This window comes from Macaca fascicularis, chromosome 9, assembly GCF_037993035.2.
Source record: "Macaca fascicularis isolate 582-1 chromosome 9, T2T-MFA8v1.1".
Lineage (NCBI taxonomy): Eukaryota > Metazoa > Chordata > Mammalia > Primates > Cercopithecidae > Macaca > Macaca fascicularis.
In genome coordinates this window covers 96,160,792-96,182,789 of record NC_088383.1, presented here as the reverse complement: position 1 = coordinate 96,182,789, position 21,998 = coordinate 96,160,792, and the positions used below count along the sequence as shown (strand labels likewise).

The following is a 21,998-nucleotide window of genomic DNA, read 5'->3' as shown; positions in this document are numbered from 1 at the left end:
TCTGCACGCTCCTGTCCCAGTTCTCGGAAATGTTGGCCTTAACCTTTACCTCTGCAGGTCAGCATTTCCTGTGCTTGCTTTGGACTTGTCAGTGGACTCTATGTTGATTGCTAAGGAAGCAGGAAAATTCTAATACTGTTTTTGCTGTTTCTCACCTGATTTTCCTAGGGATTCTGCAAAACCTATATATTTCCCACTAAATTCTGGAAAGGAGTTACTACGCAGAAACACTGTACTCATTTCACTCCAAACAAACTTCTCAGTTGTTGCTGTGACCGTGCGGGCCTACGGGGTCTCTCTGATCTTACCTCCGATGACTGTCCCCTTGGCTCACTGTGTTCCATTCACTCTGGCCTCCTTGCTCTCCTCAGATACACCTGGCACATGTTCTTGTGGTACACCTGTTTCCCCTTTCCCTGGAATGTGCTTCCCCTGACATGTCCACTTCCCTTCCTCTAGGACATGCTCACATGTCCCCTTTGGAATGATGTCTTTGGTGACCACTCTAGACAAAATAACCCAGCCCCCAAGCACTCTCTGGCCCTCTGCCTGCTTTCTGTTTCCTCCATGGAACTTAGCACTTGTCTGGCACTCACTGTGGGGTGGTCCTGAGGGCAGTGATTGTGTACACTGCTTTATCTTCAGTGCCTGCAACAGTGCCTGTTGCATAGTAGAGGTTCTGTAGTTATTTGTTAAATGAATGAACGAGGTTACTCTTACAGTTTTGTATGGAACAGCTAGGAGACAGGTTAGATTGGTGACCGAGAGATGTATTAGGAGGCTGTTGCCATGGACCCCCTGGGATTTGGTAAGAATCTAAACCAAAGGCTTAGAGAAGTGAAACAGTCAAGAGACAGGGTGGGCAGGTGTGGTGGTGATGGATCTCCTTTGGGAATGGCGGAGAGGGGAAAATGAGAGCATTCTGGAATACTCCGTGTTTTTAGCCTGGCAATTAGATGGTCTTTCCATTCAGCTAAGATAAAGAATACTGGAAAAAGACTAAGCATTTCTTTTATAAAGCAAATTGCGTGTATTAGTAGAGAACAACATATTTCTGAAATTGGTGTTTGTATGAAATACAGTTTCTCAAACCCTTGCTGAAATGCTGATTTTAGTTTGAGGTCAAGTTTCCTAAAATGTTTTAAAAGCTAGCCATGCAGGAAGGCTTTGGCCTCCAGGGAGTTTATATCTTTAGATAGAGAGATTTTTCTATATTTGGGAGCTAAACTGGAGTTTCTGAAGGTCTGAATACTTAGTTAGCTTCTCAGTACCTTGAGTCACTAACAGAATTAATATTTTAAATATGAAGTTTACAGTTCTTCCCTCTTTTAATAAATGTTTCCTTGTATAAGAATGATCTTTGAAGCAGAGGCCTCAACCGCATTCTTTATTACACTGCTGCGGCTCTGGATTTACCCATGAAGCCCCGTAATTGGCATCTTCTGGCTGGCTCAGATAAGCAGCTTATTTGTGAGCCAGGTCCTGCCCAGTTTCTTTAAGGCCTCAACGCAGGAAGATGGTGAACTTTATGCAATTCTGAGTTACTCCAACCCAGATGTATTTTGGAACTAGGTAGAATATGACTGCTAAGTGAATTTTAATTGAGTCACTTGGATGAATTTAGAGTGATTTTAGATATTTACTAATTAAAACAAAACAAAACAAAACAAAAAACCGAGTTCGTGTTTGTGAGGCTCTTCACTGATTACAATTCATTACTTTGTTCCAGGATAATTTTGTCCCCCTTCTTGCTTCTCACCTGTCACGTGGGAAGCCTTTGCCTCTTTCTTTCTGAGGCTCAGGCTCCTTTGAAAAGCAGAGATGCTGGTGACACCTGCTGGCATGACCCCGTTTTGGGAGGCTCTGGCTTCTTTCCTGTATGGTTAGAGGTGTCCAGGACCTCTGGGGACCCTGTCTGCTAAGTGGAAAGAGTTGGCCTAGAGCCTCTCAGGCATCTCCCAGCATTGAAATTCTGTGTTCTAACTGCTTTTGGTAAAAAGAATGCAGTAGATCTGAATGTACTGATGTGGAAGGATGTCCACGACATATTGTTGAGTGAAAAAAGCAACTTGTAGAACATTTTGTGTATCTAGAAAAAGAATACATAGTGATCTAATCTGTTAGCAATTGGGGGAGTAGAAGGGAAGGACTTCTACTTCTTAATTTATATCTCTTGGAACTAAATTTCTTCACCCATATGACTTCTATAATTTGAAAAGAAAAGCAACCAGAAAGCCAGTCATTCTAGATGAGCTGTGGTGGGGCCAGCCCCTGAACCTTCTTGGTGCCTGCATCGGGTGCCTGTAGCCTGCTCCCGCATGCCATACTCCCTCTAGCAGCAGCTGGGTTGGGCTGAGAGGCGGCTTCCCGCTTGCAGTAGCGGGGCACCTTTGTTTTTTCATACCTGCCAGGTGGGACTGTCTTCCCTGCCTGGCTCCATTGACATTTGGATTTACAACTCATATTTTAAAGTTAAAATATATAGGTTGTGCTTCTTAGAAACTACTCACATTTAAATGTTGCATTTGCTTAGGGTTGCTTTTCTGAAATTAGTAGGACTTAATGAGATTTTGTGAGTTTCAGGATAGTCTTTCCCTGATAGACCAGAACGGGTTTGTGTGTGTGTTTACTGATAGTGAGTACTGAAGTGTATAACTAATAAAGAATTAAAGTACTACTTTTTCTAGGGATGCTCCAATTTTAATAGAAGGCTCTTAAAGTTTTTAGGAATCAAAGCTCCGAGTCTGAAGCACCTCTTGACTAATGATGATAACATGTTTTTAATTAGGCTTGATGTATGGTTGCTCCTAAGTCACCTGTGTAGGCTGGAGATGCTGTGGGATGTGGGAGTAACTGACGGCTAGGTGGTGATTGTAGGTGCAGAGTGAGTTGGGTGACATGCGGAGAAGACTTTTGTATATTGTACCAAGACGGTTTGTGTCCCTTGCTGTTTTCAGGTGCCTTGTGCCATTCCTTTATTGGGGCTTATCTGAATAATTTCATCTGTTGCTTTGAGTATAACTAAATATTAAGATAAAGACTAGCTAGTGGAGCATCAGTAGCTTATAATTTAGAAAATGGGCCGTTGTTGGCACTTTGATTTAACTAATGTAGATGACCCATGCAAGAAGAGTAACTTTAGGCTTTTCAATGAGTGACATGAATTTAGCACATCACATGAAGCACATGTCTTGGAGCTATTAGCTGTCATAATTTATCGAGTCAGATACCTAAAAGCAGTGGTTCAGAGAGGCAGGCATGAACTTTTCCAACTGCCTTACCTTGCTGAGGTCATTTTAAATGCCCCAAGCTAGAACTTGGGTAAAGATTTACAATTTGTTAAACTGAAAATAGAAGAATATGATGAGATATAGATTGGGGTGAAAGTAGATTTTTTTTTTCTTAAAAATCAGTAATACTATAATCTAATAATAGTTTTCTTTTATTGAGTTCCTGTAAAGACAGGAACTGTACTAAGTACTTTTTGTACATGGTCTCATTAAATCCACAAAGCAACTCTATGAATATCAAATATCATCCCATGTTACAGATGAAGTAGCTGAGTGACAAAGAGGCTAAACACCTTGACCAAGGCCATATCTTTAACTAGTAAACATTAAAGCTGGGATTTGAACCCGAGTGGTTAAATCCGGGTCCAGAGTGTTAACCACCAAATTATACTCTTTCCCTTAAGTGGATGATAAAACCTCGCTAACTAAGGCTAATTGTGATCTTATTGTGGACCAGACTAATGTGACTTCGTTTAAGAATATTTAGCATTGGCATAGATCACAGCAGCATGGCTGTGATTGGCACCGTGGCTGTTTTCATTTCTATGGCTGCTGTAACAAATTACCACAAATGTGGTGACTTAATCAAGGCGTTGACAGGGCTGTGCTCCCTCTGCAGGTTCTAGGACAGAATGTGATCTTTACCTCTACCAGTTTACGGTGCTTGCCAGCCTCCCTTGACTTGTGGTTGCCCTACTCCAGTCTTTGCTCCAGTGTTCACATTGCCTTCTTCTCTTCTCTTTGGTGTCAGGTCACTCTCTACCTCCCTCTTATAAGGAAGGATACTTTTGATTGCATTTAGGGCCCACCAGGATAATCCCCTCATCTCAAGATTGCTAACCTAATCACACCCGTAAAGTCCTTTTTGCCATGTAAGATAACATTCACAGATTCCAGGGATTAGGACATGGATATCTTTTGGCAGGGGTGGGGGCACTATTTAGCCTACGACAGTGGCAAATATTAACAGAACTTTCAGTCCGCCTTGTAGGAGTATGCTTTATTTCAACAATTTCCTAACTGTTTTGCAGGACACAGATGTTGAAAATGTGAAAGAATTCTGTTATCAAACAGATTTGAGAGTCATTGTTTAATATATCCCTCTTTAAGGAGATTTGTAATACACAATGAAGGCTTTGAGAATTCCTGTGGCAATGAAAGCTGCTTAACCTTGTCAAACCCAGGATTCCTCAGACTTAGTTGATTACAAAACACTTCTTTTTAAAGGGTATGTCTACTTACATATCAAAGAGTACTTAGAAGATGCCTTAGGAAGCATGAGTTGAGTTACATGTTACCTGTTAGTCTTTTGAAGGCATAGAGTGTGTTTTAACTGACTTTTTGTTACTTAATATCTTCAACATGCTTGAAATTGATTGGACAGAATAAAACCAAGACAAATACACAAAATTAAATGATTCAGGGGTAATGTGGGTTATGCCTTGCATGCGTGTCTGACGAGTTTGGACTTGATTCTCTAGACCAAGGATTGGCACACTGTAACTTGTCGGCCAAATCCAGCCCTCTGCCTGTTTTTATAAATAAAGTTTTATTGGAACACAGCCACATCAATTTGTTTGCATATTGCATGTGACTGTTTTGGTGCTATAATAGCAGAGTAGGGGATAGGCTTGCAGGGCTTAAAAAATCTGAGCTTTTACACAAAAAGTTTGCCAAACCTGATATATAAGTAGTGGGAAGCCATTGAAGGGTTTTGATCAGGGAGGTGATGTCTTCAGATTTGTGTGTCAGAAAGCTTACTGCAGCAGCTGTGTGGAGGATGGATTGGAGAATACAATGAATAGTGGGATGGCAGTGGGAATGGGAGGGAAGGGAACAGCAGAAGGACATTGTGGACATAGAATCTACTATAAGCCTGGGTATGGGGTATGAGAGGGAGAGGAGCCAAAGACAGTTTTGTAAAATAAGCTTTTAATTTTAGAATACTTTTAGATTTATAGAAAAGTTGCAAAGATAGTACAGAGTTCTCGTATTCCCAGATCCAGTTTCCCCTACTGCTAATATCTTATATCGCTGTGAAACATTCCTCCCAACTAATGATCCAATATTGATATCTTATTATGAACTCAAGTCATAATTTTTAAATATTTTCTTAGTTTTTACCTAGTGTCCCTTTTCTCTTCCATGATCCCATTCAGTATTCCGCATTACATCTAGTTGCCATGTCTCTTTCAAGCCCTGTTGACTGTGACTGTTTCCCAGGCCTTGCTGGTTTTTCATGACCTTGACAGTCTTGAGGAGTACCAGTCAGGTGTTTTGTAGAATGTCCCTTAATTGGGATTTGTCTGATGTTTTTCTAATGATTAGATTGGGGTTATGGGTTTTTGTGAGGAAGATCACGGAAATGAAGTGCCGTTTTCATTGTATTATATCTAGAGTACATAGTACCAACATAACTGGTCACGTTGATATTGAGCTTGATCACCTGATCAAGCTGAGCTAGTGTTTGGCAGGTTTCTCCACTGTCAAGTTACTTTTGTTCACCCTTTCCATACTGTGCCCTTTGGAAGGAAGTCACTATATGTAGCCCACACAAAAGGAGTGGGGAGAAGTTATGCTTCTCCTTGCGGATGGAATGTCTACATAAATTACTTTGAATTCTTCTGCACAGGAGGTGTGCATATTCTCTCCCATTTATTTAACCAATCATTTATTTTTTAGCATGGATTCAGGGACATTTAATTTATGCTTCAGGTTATAATGCAATACTACATTATTTATTTGGTTCATCAAGTTTTCCAGCTTTGGCCTTTGGGAGTTCTTACAGTGTGTGTATGTTTTAGTACTTCCTTATTTTCTGGCATTCTAGGATGCTCCAGGCTCATCTTGAATATTTGCCTGCCCCAGCCCTAGAATCAGCCAGTTCTCCAAGGAGTTCAAGGGTTTAGGCAGAGGCAAAAGTTGTCAAAAGAGGTTGAAGAGGAGGGGTCAGGAAAACAGGTGTAGTAGTACATTCTTAGGGTATGCCAGGGTGGCAGATTGGTCAGTGTGCCTTCGTAAGTCAAGGTTTTGGGATAGATAGTATAGGAGTCTGGCTGCTGGAGAGGGCTGGGAGGAAGGACAGTAGAAGATAAGGTTGGAGCCAGAGGTGTTGACCTTGAAAACCAGTCCAATGCATGTTAACTGTCTTTGGCAGGAAGGGTGTATTGTAGGGCTGATAAAAGCAGTGCTTCAGGATAGCTAGTCTGCAGCTTCATACAAACTAGATAGAGGGATTAGAACTTGCAGTTGCTTCATTGGGAAATGTAGAAATGGGTGCCTGGCGGGGTAAAGAAAAAAGGCAGGAAGCAGTGGCCTATTATTTGCTACCAAGGATGTTTGCATTGATTAAGTTCCTTCTTAGGGAAAAAAAGAAAGTTAGTGATTAAGCAGTTTGTTTGCTTACAAACAAATGTAAACAATTTTAAAAAGTAGATTGTCTTAAAATATCTACTCTGCCTGTTGTATTTACTAATGTGTGCAGTCTCCTTTTCTTGGAGAAGACTGAAAGGTGGACTTAAACTCCACCCAGTTTGGAAAGTCACAGAATCCAAGTTAATGGAGTCTGCATTTTTAATTTGATTTTTATACGGTGTCTCCAGTCAATTTCAAAATTATTTCCTGTTGAACTTTCTGCTTTTATCTTTTTTAGATGGTGGTTTATGTAACTTTTAATAGCTGTGGTGTTTCTGAGATAACTGATGGCAGAGAGGAATTCTTGCTGAGCCTCGGTTGTGTGGAATGAATAATCCTGGGAATACTTATTTGTTTTTGATTGACTGATGGCATTTAAAATTTTTCATTTCTTTTGCATAAACCTGGGAGAACACATGTGACTACACTTTAATCTACATGTCTTATAAAGAGAAAAGCATAGTCACCAAATTAGTGCAATGATCTGAATTTTTTTTACTTTTTTTCCCTTCAACTTCAAGTTCAGGGGTGTATGTGCAGGACGTGCAGATTTGTTACACAGGTAAATGTGTGCCATGGTGGTTGGCAACACAGATCATTCTATCAACTAAGTATTAAGTCCAGCACCCATTAGCTATGCTTCCTGATGCTCTTCCTCCCCCAGCATCCCTCTCTGGCAGGCCCCAATGTCTGTTGTTCCTCTCCCTGTGTCCATGTGTCCTCATCATTCAGCTCCCACTTATAAGTGAGAACATGTGGTGTTTTGTTTTCTATTCCTGTGTTAGTTTGCTGAGGATAATGGCTTCCATCTCCATTCATGTCCCTGCAAAGGACATGATCTCATTCCTTTTAATGGTTTCATAGTATTCCATGGTGTGTATGTACCACATTTTCTCTATCCAGTCTATCATTCATGGGCATTTGGGTTGATTTCATGTCTCTGCTATTATGAATAGTACTGCAATGAATGTACGTGTGCATGTATCTTTATAATGGAATGATTTATATTCCTTTGGGTGTATACCCAGTAATGGGATTGCTGGGTCAAATGGTATTTCTGCCTCTAGGTCTTTGAGGAGTCACCACACTGTTTTCCACAATGGTTGGACTAATTTACCCTCCCACCAACAGTGTATAAGTGTTCCTTTTTCTCTGTAGCCTTGCCAGGATCTGTTGTTTTTTGACTTTTTAGTAATAGTCATTCTGACTGGCATGAGTTGGTATCTCATTGTGGTTTTGATTTGCATTTCTCTAATGATCAGTGATGACGCTTTTTTTTCCTGTTTGTTGGCCATATATATGTCTTTTTTTGAGAAGTGTCTGTCCATGTTCTTTACCCACTTTTTAGTGGGGTGGTTTGTTTTTTTTTTCTTGTAAATTTAAGTTCCCTGTAGACTCTGGATATTAGACATTTGTCAGTTGGATAGATTGCACAAACTTTATCCCATTCTGTAGTTTGTCTGTTCACTCTGATGATAGTTTCTTTTGCTGTGCAGAAGTTCTTTGGTTTAATTAGATCTGATTTGTCAATTTTTGCTTTTGTTCAATGGCTTTTGGCATTTCGTCATGAAATCTTTGCCTGGGCCTATGTCCTGAGTGGTATTGCCTAGATTTTCTTCTAGGGATTTTATAGTTTTGGGTTTTACATTTAAGTCTTTAATCCATCCTGAGTTAACTTTTGTATATGATGTAAGGAAGGGGTCCAGTTTCAATTTCCTGCATATGGCTAGCCAGTTATTCCAGCACCATTTATTAAATAGGGAATCCTTTCCCCATCGCTTGTTTTTGTCAGGTTTGTGGAAGATGAGATGGCTGTAGATGTGTACTCATTTCTGAGCTCTGTATTCTATTCTGTTAGTTTATGTGTCTGTTTTTGTACCAGTACCATGCTGGTTTGGTTACTGTAGGTTGGTAGTATAGTTTGAAGTTGGGTAGCATGATGCCTCCAGCCTTGTTCTTTTTGCTTAGGATTGCCTTGGCTATTTGGGCTCATTTTTGGTTCCATGTGAATTTTAAAATAGTTTTTTCTAGTTCTATGAAGAATATCAATGGTAGTCTCAGGTATGTCCTTATAGCAGTGTGAGAATGGACTAATACACTTGTCTTGTGCCGTTTTTCAAGAGGAATGCTTCCAGCTTTTGCCCTTTCAGTATGACATTGGCTGTGGGTTTGTCATAGATGGCTTTTATTATTTTGAGATATGTTCCTTCAATACCTAGTTTGGAGTTTTTAACATGAAGAGATATTGAATTTTACCAAAGGCCTTTTCTGTATCTGTTGAAATAATTATGTGGTTTTTGTCTTCAGTTCTGTTTATGTGATGAATTGCATTTATTGATTTGCATATGTTGAACCAGACTTGCATCCCAGGAATGAAGCCGACTTGATCATCATGAATAACCTTTTTGATGTGTTGCTGGATTTGGTTTGCCAGTATTTTCTTGAGGATTTTCGCATCAATGTTCATCAAGGATTTTGGCCTAAAGTTTTCTTTTTTTGTTGTATCTCTGCCAGGTTTTGGTATCAGGATGATGCTGACCTCATAGCATGAGTTAGGGAGGCATCCCTCCTTTTCAGTTTTTTGGAATAGTTTCAGTAGAAATAGTACCAGCTCTTCTTTGTATCTCTGGTAGAATTCAGCTGTGCATCTGTGTGGTCCTGGGCTTTTTTTGGTTGCTAGGCTATTTATTGCTGACTCAATTTCAGAACTCATTATTGGTCTATTCAGGGATTCAATTTCTTCCTAGTTAAGTTTTGGGAAGGTATATGTGTCTAGGAATTTATCCATTTTTTCCTAGATTTTCTAGTTTATATGCATAGAGGTGGTCTTTAGTATTCCCCTATGGTTGTTTGTATTTCTATGGGGTCAGTGGTGATATCCCCCTTATCTGATTGTGTTTATTTGCTTTTTCTCTCTTTTTTCTTCTTTTTTAATGCTAGCTAGTGGTCTATGTGGTCTGAATTTTTAAAGTCATCCCTTTACTCTTGAAACTATTTTGGACACAAAACCACTGATTCTGGAGTGGAGTCCTTTTTTGTTATTTAATTCCTCAAATGTTGTGATTTGTACGTTTGGTTCAATAGAAACAACGCTCCTGTGCCTCCTCTAGACATCTGTCTTCTTTAAGTGAGAGCAAATTAATTTAGTGATATAGAGTATACTCCTTTGTCAGGCCATGGGCATGTTCCAGTAAACCAGGAGTCTCTGTTAGGCTCATTTCTGAACAGTAATACCCATTTTGGGATGGAAACAACATTTTATTAAAGAGAAATTTCAAGTTTTAAAAATCTGTAAAATGAGGATTAAAATATGTAGGTATAAGAGAGGAAAAGCAAGTGCCACAAGTTCTAAGCAGGGTCTTTTGTTACAATCTGCTTTTAAAAACTCCATCTTGTGGTTTTACTGCAGTGGCTGAGCCTTGTGTTTGTTGCTACAGGGTGCTATTGTTTAGCAGGAAAACTTTCTAAAGCAGAACCAGGAGAAAGATTGCGCTCCTCCCACATTGTCCAACCAACAGAATTACCAAATCACCAAGCAGGGTGAGGAGAGCAGAGGTCACCTGTTGGCCATCAAGCAGTCTATCCAGAGGCAAAACTCCTTATCTGAGGAATTTAGAAGTATTTAGACTTCCCTGTTATCTAAAGCTGGCCTATGGTTCCAGGCTTCTTTCCCCAAAATGTGTAAGTAACAAGAGTTTCTGTATATCTCCAGAATGCATGCATGTCAAAACTCACTGTGCAACCTTTGCACAGAATGTCTATGAATATAATCATTTATTATGACCTATGTGGCTGATATGATCCAAATCACCCGTAAGCTCTGCTTTATGCTCCATAAATACCCCAAGAGAAAAATCCACCATGAAAAATCCACCTCTCTTGCCGAGTCACTCTGCTGTACTCTTCTACAGCATTCTTTCTTTCTAATAAAACTTACCTGGCTGGGCGTCGTGGCTCACGCCTGTAATCCCAGCACTTTGGGAGGCTAAGGTGGGCGGATCACCTGAGTTCGGGAGTTTGAGACCAACCTAGCCAACATAGTGAAACCCTGTCTCGACTAAAAAACTACAAAAATTAGCCAGGCGACATGGTGGGTGCCTGTAATCCCAGCTACTCGGGAGGCAGAGGCAGGAGAATTGCTTGAACCCACGGGTGGAGGTTGCAGTGAGCCGAGATCACACTATTGCACTCCAGCCTGGGTGACAGAGTGAGACTCTGTCTCAAAAACAAAACAAAACAAAAAGCAACAACAAAATCCTTTCCTTTTCAGACCTGTACTGTTGTTGGTAACTTCTTCTTACCAACCCACGAGTTGACAACTTTCCGATGCCTGGGCTCTGACACCTCGCCCAGCACAGGGGACACACCAATGCTTCTTTTTAAATTCACTGCCTCTAGAAACCCGAAAGGAGAAGACATTTTTAAAACACATTTTTTAAAGGATGATCACTTGTTCTATGCTTCTGTGACACTAGGAACCTTAAGGCGCCGGGGCAGAGGGGCCCTGCCATTCCCATTCATGTTATAAAACATCCCCTTTTGAAGTAGGTTAGTGATGTTCTCTGTGTGCTTCGGGGAAATAGCTGCCTTGTCGTCCTCAAAGCTACTGTGTCCTCATTTCTTGCTTTTATTGTACACGTGCTACCATTTTCACCTCAGAGCAACAGTGGCCACCAATGCTGTGTTCATTTCACTTCCCTTGTGCTCCTTCAGAAAGGATAATTTAACCAAATTATTTACCAACCACAAATAAAGATGGAGGTAGTATCAATAGTTGGAATACAGAAATGGAAATACATGGCACACGTTTCTTCTTGGGGCAAATGAAAAGGAGTGATTGTAGCATGTCCCACCTCTGGGCTTCATGACATGTTGGGACTGAATTTCTGAGACCAATGCTGTGTGCCTCAGGAACTTCCTGGCATCCGCCTGGCTCCTGTTTATACTGTACTTTCTGTTTTTCCTTGTTTACTTCATATCTTCAAAATATTTCACCCTTTAAAACTGCAAGGTTGCATTTTAGTTTATTGTACAAAGAACCTACTTCAGTTTTAACTTCTTTTGGAATTTGCAGTTAGCCAGAACTGATACATTGTCTTAGCTTTTCAATAAAAGCTTTTCATTTCAATTTATTAAGGAAAAAATGGAATGTCAGCAAAAAAACTCTCAGTTGCAGCTGAAAATCTGAGCAAGAGAGAGGCATATGCAAATGAAGTAAAGAAGGCTCTTAAACTTGTTTGCCTTCACTGAAGCAAGATAATGTCCTGGTTAATGTAGCATTAAATATATACATGCAGGAATTCCTTGTTTAGAGCTCTGGATTCCTGTATTTGTCAGAGTGTCTGTAAGAGGTTCTTATATCTATATCTTCCGTGCCTCCCTGTGTGACTTAGTCACCTTACTTTACTGTTCTGGGCTTCAGTTTCCTCATCTGTGAAATGGGGACAATAACCACCTCAGAGCTGTTGCGAGGATTAAGTGAGTTAATTCATGAAGCACTTCAGACAGTTCCTGGCATTCAGTAGCTGTTACCTGATGCGGTTTTTATTGTCATTACCGTCCTACAAGCTATGTCAGCGTGTGTGAGAAATACATGTTGAAGAAATAAATGTATCAGAACCTACACATCCAAGGGAGTTTTTCCTCCTCAGAATGTTCTGACTTGGAAAATAAGCATTGATTTTGGTAGTGCTGCCCATGCAGGACATTTTGGAGGAATGCCTTCTGGGGCTGTAGCACTACATTCTTCATATGGCTCCTGTAGTGACCAATTTTCTGTCGCTTGAGTGAATGTGTCTTTGAATTTTTTCTTTTCTTTAAAAAACTTTTCTAAACATAGAAGACTTTGGAATCAAGTAAAAAAAATCTTTTGATTTAAAAACTTACCTAGAAAGTTTATTCACAAGAATGGTCATTGGGCCAAATTAAACTGATTTTTTAGTTTTAACATGCAAATTATTATTTTGGGTCTTTGGCTTTGGGGATTCATAAGGAAGTTCATATCTACTTCCTGCAGAAGCAACTGCTCCCAATCTGGTTATTTTGACCTCAAAACCCCATTATTCCTCCTGTCTCCTCTATAAGTGGAACATCAGCCACACTTTGTTTCAGGGTTCCCTTGGCCTGCAGGCCCCAGTTCCTACAGAAACTTCTTCTCCTGACAATCAGTATGATTTGTTTTTTACCTCTGCTACATATTTGTTTCTTAGCCTACGCTCTTGTTCTAACGGTTACTAATTTTTTACAGCTTGATATATGTAATGTTAACTACATAATGTGTATATCTACTCACCTTGGCTTTTTGAAATAACTTGATTGAGGGCCAGCCCTTGGGCCTCCTGTGTGGACGTGTTAAAGCACCCTGGCTTATGTCTCTATTGTCCTCTTTCCTTTCCATAATTCCAAGTGATGAGAAAAGCAGTCACATATTTTACATTCATTTGTAAGTTAAGTTGCCAGCCTTGCCACATACTCATTTTTTTCCAGCTAAGCATATTGTAATGGAAATTCTCAGTTTGTCTTGACATGTTCATTGCTCTGCACAAAGTCAGTGCTTGGTCTCCAAGACAGTTTGGGTGCTAACTTTATTTCCCTGTACTATCTGGATCGTGGAAGATCAGATGTGGATGCCTAATGTCCCTTGTTAAAATTGTCCCAAGAGCTATCATATAGACACCATGTGTGTGAGGGAAGCAGGTCCAAGACTAAACAGTGATGGCATCCTGTTGATCTGAGAAGCAGGTAAGTTGTGTTTTAAAACAAAACAAGCTGAGAAGACTTCCCTTTTCTTTTTGTTTTTTTTTGCACTTGGCACTACATTACAATAACCAAAAACCCCTGCTTGAATGGTTGCTGAAAAACAAATGAAAAAATTAAACAGTAATTGAGACTTTTTGAACAATATTTAATATATATCATTGTTATATATAATTATAGGTTATATATCTCTCTCTCTCACCTCTCTTTCTCTGTAAGTGTGTTTCTCTATATGTGTGTGTGCATGTGCACGTGTGTGTGTGTGTATAGTTTCTCTGTTTTCCTATACACTTTTCTTTATGGCAGTTTGCTTTCTGTTTTTCAACCATTTTATTTGGACTTATGTTTTTCATAAATTCTCCCTTAACCACTTTTTTTTTAAGAGCAAGTATACGTATTTTCTGCTCTAAGCCCAGGTTGGTGACATCATAGAAATTTTAGTCTTTCTTCTTTATCTCAATCTTTCAAGTATCTCATAATCTGTTCTTAAACAAATGTCTAAGAATAAAATGAGTGGCAACACTTCCAAACAGTGATTTTTTAAATCACTGTAAACACATATGTGTGTCAGATCTATTTTGAATTTTTAAAAATAATCTTAAGGAGAATAATAAACGTGCTTCTGGCCATTTTTTGAGACATAGAACCTGGAAATTTTTGTTTACATATATTTTATGCCGTAAAAGTCTTTGAAGAATGAAAAGTGGTAGTCACAGGGTGTGACTGTGTTCAGTTTCTTTTCCCCCATGAGAAGGTCTAATTTGATTGCTGTAACTTCAAAGCTGTGTGTCTTGAGAATCTGATGCTAGTGGTGGTAGCTTTGGTGGAGGATTTTAAGTAGAAAAGATAATGGTTCCTGCCATGGTGATTTTAGGCAAAGGAGTGGGACATGCAGCCTCTTCCCCTTCTAGGCACCAGCATCCTCATCTATTCCTATTAAAACCTGTTGGCAGGAAAAAATCAAACATGCTCCTTGAAGTGAAAGTAACTGGCAGAGGTTTTAGTGCCTTCTTCCTAGGAGGTTGTATTTTATTAGAAAAGAAAACTTTGGCTCCAGGAATAAAAATCATTTTTTTAAAAGTGTATGAACCCTGCAGTTTGGTGCTAATAGTAACTTCTGGAGGCTCCACCCTGGTTCTCTTGATTAAACTCAAAACATCCCCTTTTCCTTCCCAAACATCTCCCAGGGTGGGTGGCTCAACCTGGGGCCAGCGTTTTTATTCCATTTTCGAGGATCTTGGGCCCGTCCGTGGTCTTGTCTCCAAGTGAGGCAACTTAACAACCACTCTCTGTGGGCTTTGAGTATGGCAAGATGACCTGGCAAGCTGAGCTAGGTGTCCGCCATTCGCACAGGAAGTGGTCCTTCAGGGAAGAGCTCGAGTCATCATGAAGGCAGAGCCTGGATGGTAAAATTAATGCCCCTCATGCGGATGTTAAGTCACGGGAAGTATTAGATAGTCAATGAAAGATGAAATTATGTTGGTATACCATACAAGGCAGTAATGTATAGTACTCCTTAAGAAATATTTTCAATAGGAGTTTTATGGTTGCTTGAACTAAGTTGCTTTGAGAGGTAAAAAGTTACAGTAAGTGCTGTAATTTAGAAAACCAGAGACTTACATGATAACATCTCTACTGGATTAAGTCTTCATGAGTATAACGGCATAAGTATTATAAAACTTAACTAGAATTGGAAAATAGAAGATAAAGAATTCGTGTTTTGGATCTTACCCTTTTCTGTGCCTGAAACCCCCACATTTTCAAAAGTCCTTTCCCAGGGTCTCCAACCCTAGCTGGTCCTGTTGCCTTGTGGAGTTTCTAATTGAATGTGTGTGAAGCACTTAAATCAGAGCTGAATCTTGATCTCCTTCCATGCTGTCATCGCCTGTATTCTTTCCCAAACCATGTTTCTGTTGATTCTGCCACCAAAAAGTATCTCAAATCCACCCTCAAGTCCACCCTCCTGGCCCAGTCACCTGGGTGACTGCGGTTCTATTCATACTCACTGTGACTCTTTTCTACCCTCTTTATGAAATGGAAATCTGGTAATTCACCTCCCTCCCCTAAAAGCCAAAACAGAAAACAAACAAACCTGCAGGACCTGACCTTTCCATGACTTCCTATGATCTTAAGTTGAAATCATAATTTCATAACCCCAGTGACTCGCATGACCTGGCAGTTGCCCACTAGTCCCCAGCCCTCCGCGTTCCCCCTCTTCAATCCAGTTTTGGTTTCTCTGAAATAGCATTCACTTCACTTTTCCTCTCTCTCTCTTTTTTTTTTTTTTTTCAAATTGTGGACTTTAATTCTTCAGTTCCCCCTTAAATCTCATTTTGTCAGAGAAGAAAGCCTTAGGTTAGAAACCACCTTATTGCATGACATTGACCCCCTTGGTAGCAGTCTCTTGGTGTATCTCTAGTGGCTGGCATATAGTGGGTGCTTATTCATATTTGCTGAGTGAAAGAATGAGAGTAGTGGTATTTGTATTTTAAGCGCTGCTAGATACTCTGAGAGCTGGCATATCTAGCATGAGGTGTGGCACATATGCCACCATTTTTTTTTTACCTGCCAGATGAGCCAGTCTATTTATTACTAATTTATCACCACATCCATCCCCTGGGCAGGCTTTCTTAGTACCCTCCAGGCAGTCGTTTCTGGTCTACTGGTCTGTGTGAATTGGCATGTGGCACGAAACCTATTTGACAATTCTAATCTGGCAGAAAATGTCGTCACCTTCTGGATGTTTAGTTCCTTGTATTGACCTTTAAACATGTTGCATAAACTCTTTATGCCTTAATTTTCATGCCAGTCTAATATAGGTCATCAGATTGTAAGATAATTCTTTCATGAAGATTAAGGAAGAAATACTGAAAAATTAGTAGAGCATATTCAAATATAAGGTTGTATAATTATATTCAGTATGCTTTGACGTAAATAATCATTTTGCGTTTAGCCACTCTCATATGCAGACTAAAATGTAAATTTTATCTATAAATAAAAACTTTTGGTTGCATAGGCTTCTCATGTCTATATATGAGCCTTACAGCAGGGACTCTAATTTTCTTTCATAATTAAGTTGATTTCTTGTTTCCATTGGACTTTTACTTAATGTTTATTTTGCTAGTGAAAGATTCATTTCAAGGAGATAGAATATAAAACATCAAGAAGAAGATGCTCATTTTAAATTTAGTTTACTATCATTCTGTGGCAGTGTTTCACAAAGCATACCCATTGATCACCTGTATCAGAAACATGTGGGGATGGTTAATTTGCAGGTTCACACCCCCACAACTTACTGAATTAGAATTTGGGAGGCCCAGAAGTCTGCATTTTAAAATTATCACTTTGTACTTTAAATAAGCTCCATAGGTTTGAGAATGAGGTCCCACATAATACTTAGTATATACTGTGTCATTAATAAATTTCGAACTGGATCCGTAGAAGATGACTCATTCACTGACCTTTTCAGTCTCACCTGAGCATAAAGATGTTATCAGAAAACATATCAATGCCAACACTGTACAATAAAAGGTGATGATATTATGACTAAGGTTGAAAACAGTCTATGACCTTATTCAACTGGAGCACAGAGGATCAACAAGGGGCATTGTTCCTAGACAGCTAAAACACACTGGCCTTCCGGGAACAATGGCCCTTTAACCACAGCTGACACAGGCGGAAAGGAAGTAGGCAGGGGTCTGATCTCCTCAGTCCAGCAGTGAATGGGTGGGGTCTGTGGTTGAGTCCTCTGGAGAAGCCCGGCAGGGGAGGACCAGCAGTGCCCTTCATGCTCACCAGGGCTGTCACTGTTCTGGCCTCCCTGGATGCTCACATGGCAAGAACACTTGCCCTGAGCAGGAGGGCAGGAACAATACCCATGTTTTAAAAGTTGGCATTACCAAGAGTGTAGGATTGCTTCTCACCGAGTTCAGTGCTTTCCTTGTATTAGTTCATGTAATCAGCTTAAGCAGGGGAAATCCAGGGTGTTGATGAGAAGGCAGACTTTAACCCTAGACCGGATTCTGGGGAAGGTTACAAGTCTCCATCTCCTGTTCTTATCAAAACTTGCTCTACTCTTTTGGATCACCTTTGACCACTTAATGGTACTTACAGCTTTTATCTCACAGTTCTGTCTCCAGATCAGTATTGTTTTCTGTCATTTCCTGAATGTGAATTCCATCCCACTGAGTAGACACAGAAGTTGTCAGTGGGGAATGGTGTCGTCCCTCTCCTCTGGTGTTTGGAAATGTGTGGGAACATTTTCAGTGGTCATGATGATAAGGGGTGTGTATATCAGGATTTAGTGTCCTGAGGGTGTGGGATGCTAAATACCTTTCAGTAGTCGGGAGTGGGAGGATCCCACTTAATGAAGGATTGTCCTGTCCAGAATGCTGAAGGCACCCTGATAAGCTCTTTTTTTTTTCTTTTTTTTTTTGGGACGGAGTCTTGCTCTGTTGCCCAGGCTGGAGTGCAGTGGCACGATCTTGGCTCACTGCAAGCTCTGCCTCCAGGGTTCATGCCATTGTCCTGCCTCAGCCTCCCAAGTAGCTGGGACTACAGGCGCCCACCACTATACCCGGCTACTTTTTTTGTATTTTTAGTCGAGACGGGGTTTCACCCCATTGGCCAGGATGGTCTTGATCTCCTGATCTTGTGATCCGCCCGCCTCGGCCTCCCAAAGTGCTGGGATTATAGGTGTGAGCCACCACACCCTGCCCACCCCTGATAAGCTCTTTGGGTTTATCTGCATCTTATCCAGCACCTTATTATTATTTGTTTAATTTGTGTATTTCTAGAGGCAGGATCTCACTCTGTTTCCCAGGCTGGAGTGCAGTGGCATAATCATAGCTCACTGTAACTTTGAATAGCTGGGCTCAAGCAAGCCTCCTGCCCCAGCCTCCTGAGTAGCAGTGCCTTCTTGAAAACTGACCAAACATTTAATATGTAATGGAATTCATATGGCTTAATAGTTGCAGTATGAGCTTAGTTACTTGCAGGGGAAATAAGCAAATGGTTGAAGCCATATTCTTGGATGGCTTTTGTGCTCTCACAGTGAAGGTGTCACTCTTCTTGAATTCTGCTTTGTAACCTCATACTTCCTGATGGTACAATGTAGACAAGTGCTGTGACCTAGGGAACAATCCTAAGCAGCTACTGTTCCACTCAGGCAACATTCCTATTTCAAAAACTACCAGCATGTAGTCCCACTGAAACCTTGGTTTCACTAAAAGAAACAGGGCGATGCTAAGTAAATTAAGAGTTAGCATCATGAAATGGGGTAGAGGGCTGAGTACCCCAACATTTTATCTCTAATACCATCCCAGGTGAGTAGTCTTAGCAATAGGAGGGTTTGAGATTTGGAGGTACAGGCTCCACACTCCCAAACTTTCTGGAGAAAAGGTTACTTTACTTTGTCTGTTGATCAGAAAGCTACTGTGTGGGAAAAACAAAGGTTTGAACTAAGGATCAAACAAGATCAGTACAGGGTCCTAGGATATTCATTGATACATATCAGTCATTCAGTTAGACATGTTAGAGATACAGACTGCAAGAATTCAGCCAAAGGAGCTTGAGAGAAATGCAAATGCTAAAATGACTCAGTGGGCTGTTTTCCCTGGAAGGCCTGGGGGCCAAACAAGAAGCAATGTGTCAACCCTTTGTCTCTGTTAGTCTACTTCTAAGAGTAATTTCTAAGGAAATGATTAATGATGTATTCAGAGATTTCACTCTGAGGATGCCTAGTGAGCACTGTTTGAGGCTGAACATTGAAAACAACCCAGATGATGTCCAAAAGGAGGTTGAATAAATATAATTCACCTATATGAAAGACTGTTGCATAACCTTGACAATGATTATAGCATGTTTTTAATCATGACAATGATTATAGCATGTTTTTCATATTTTTCATGTATGAAAAAAAGTATGACATGGGACAAAAATGTATGAAAAACATGCTATAATAAACAGGTTAAGATTTCAATAAAGAAACTTCATAAACATAGAGGAGAGACCTGGAAAGGCATTAATCAAAATGTTCACTTGGATTATCTTTGAGTAGTGAAATTCCAGGTAGTTTTTCCTTCTTAGAGCTTTAGTACTATACATAAAATGTTTTCTGTGAGCATGTAGAATTATTTTTGTAATTAAGCAGCTTAATACAGCAATAAAAACATGATTATTAGCAGGTGCCTTGTCAACCCTTTACTCCAAATATTCCTGATTGTTCTAATCATTTAAAATCTCAGTAATTATGTATTCCATTGTTTTAAATCTAAATATTTCTGACAGATTTATTCCTCAAAAGGAGATGAGTTTTTCGTTTGTTTATTTTTTTGAGACAGGGTCTTGACTGTTTATGCAGTGGCACAATCACAGCTCACTGCAGCTTTGATCTCCTGGGCTCAAGGGATCCTCCCACCTCATTCTCCTGAGTAGCTGAGACTATAGGCGTGCACCACCATTTTTGACTAGTTTTTGATTTTTTGATTTTTAGTAGAGATGGGGTCTTGGTGTTTGCCCAGGCTGGTCCCAAACTCCTGGACTCAAGAGATCTTTCTATTTCAGCCTCCCAAAGTGTTAGGATTGCAGGCACGAGCACTGTGCCCAGCTGGAAATGAGGATTTTGATTACAAGGAGTGGATGTGTGTGGGGGAAGAACTTAAGTCAATTAAAGAATGTGAAGCAAGAAGGGATATCAATACAGTAAAGAAGAAGAATGTATAAAAACGAAATCTAATACAGTAATACTAACTACATTTGTCTAGATTGAAGCTCTGCCTAGGAAATTTCCACTGAGACGTCATACATTCATGTCTCTGAGTGGGGTTGGGTAACAGCCATAAAGGCCAAGCTTGGCTCCTCTCCCCCAAAAAGTGGCTGAATCAGAGGTGGGAGAGCATCTCAGACACTAGAGCTGATGTTCAGAAGAGTCAAGTTTCCATCTTCACACCTAGAGCCCAAGATCATAGAGTGGTATCAGTGAATCAGCCCATTAAGAATTTAAGCTTGGCCAGGCGTGGTAGCTCATGCCTGTAATCCTAGCACTTTGGGAGGCTGAGGCGGGTGGATCATGAAGTCAAGACATCAAGACCATCCTGGCCAACATGGTGAAACCCCATCTCTATTAAAAATGCAAAAATTAGCTGGGCGTGGTGGTGCACCTGTACCTGTAGTCCCAGCTACTGGAGAAGCTGAGGCAGGAGAATTGCTTGAACCCAGGAGGCGGAGGTTGCAGTGAGCCGAGATGGCGCCACTGCACTCCAGCCTGGTGACAGAGCAAGACTCCAACCCCCTGACCAAAAAAAAAAAAAATAAAATAAAGGAAAAAAATTAAGCTTGCTCTAAGGAAATACTTGCAGCAGTATTTCTCAGAATAAATTCTGTGCATAGGCATGCTTCATACGAACAACCACGGTACAATGAAAAAGGCTAGATACTTTTTAAGATGATAGTTATTTTATTTATTTATTTATTTATTTTGAGATGGACTCTCGTTCTATCACCATTCTGGAGTGTAGTGATGTGATCTCAGCTCACTGCAACCTCTGCCTCCCAGGTTCAACTGATTCTCCTCCCTCAGCCTCCCAAGTGGCTGGGACTACAGGCACCCGCCACCACACCTGGCTAATTCTTGCATTTTTAGTAGAGATGGTTCCACCATGTTGGCCAGGCTGGTCTTGAACTCCTGACCTCAGGTGATCCAACCGCCTTGGCCTCCCAAAGTGCTGGGATTACAGGCATGAGTCACCACACCTGGCCAATAGCTATTGTTTTTAATGGAAAATTTATTTACTTAGCAATGTCTGCATGCCTGCTGCCATGAGTGGAAACTGTTCTAGTTGCTGTGGATACAAAACCGAAAAAGAAAGGTGTGAGAACACAGCTATCATTTTGTTAACCTATTTGGTGTATTTTGCCTATTCTTTTTCTACGTGTACATATTTTATATTTTAAGACTATTTTTGCATACTGCTGTCCTCATTTAATATCTGAAGCATTTCTGCATGAGTAAAATTTTTAATGACTGCATACTATTCAACTGTGTGGATATCTCAGTTTTGTAAATTGCTTCCCTGTTGTTGAACAATTAGGCAATTTTGCATTTTAGTAGTGAAAATAGTAAAACGAATTTTATCCTCATTTCTAATTATTTCCTTAAGATAGATTCAAACTGGAACTGTGTCAAACAGCATGGACATTTTTTTTTCCACTTTAACTGGAATCTTTTTTTATTATTATTATACTTTATGTTCTAGGGTACATGTGCACAACGTGCAGGTTTGTTACATATGTGTACGTGTGCCATGTTGGTGTGCTACACCCATTAACTCATCATTTAAATTGAGTATATCTCCTAATGCTATCCCTCTCCCCTCCCCTCACTCCACAACAAGCCCTGGTGTGTGATGTTCCCCTTCCTGTGTCCAAGTGGTCTCATTGTTCAATTCCCACCTATGAGTGAGAACACAGCATGGACATTTTTAAGGCTCCTGATGGATAATGTTTCCCTGTGTAGGGAAGCATTAATCTCATTTTACT

General features: G+C 40.3%; 1 protein-coding gene across 37 annotated transcripts in view; it reads left to right on the top strand.

Annotated features, from left to right (window-relative positions):
• Nucleotides 1-21,998, top strand: part of SGMS1 (sphingomyelin synthase 1) — a 313,746-nt gene that overhangs the window by 69,637 nt on the left and 222,111 nt on the right. The window lies entirely within an intron of this gene.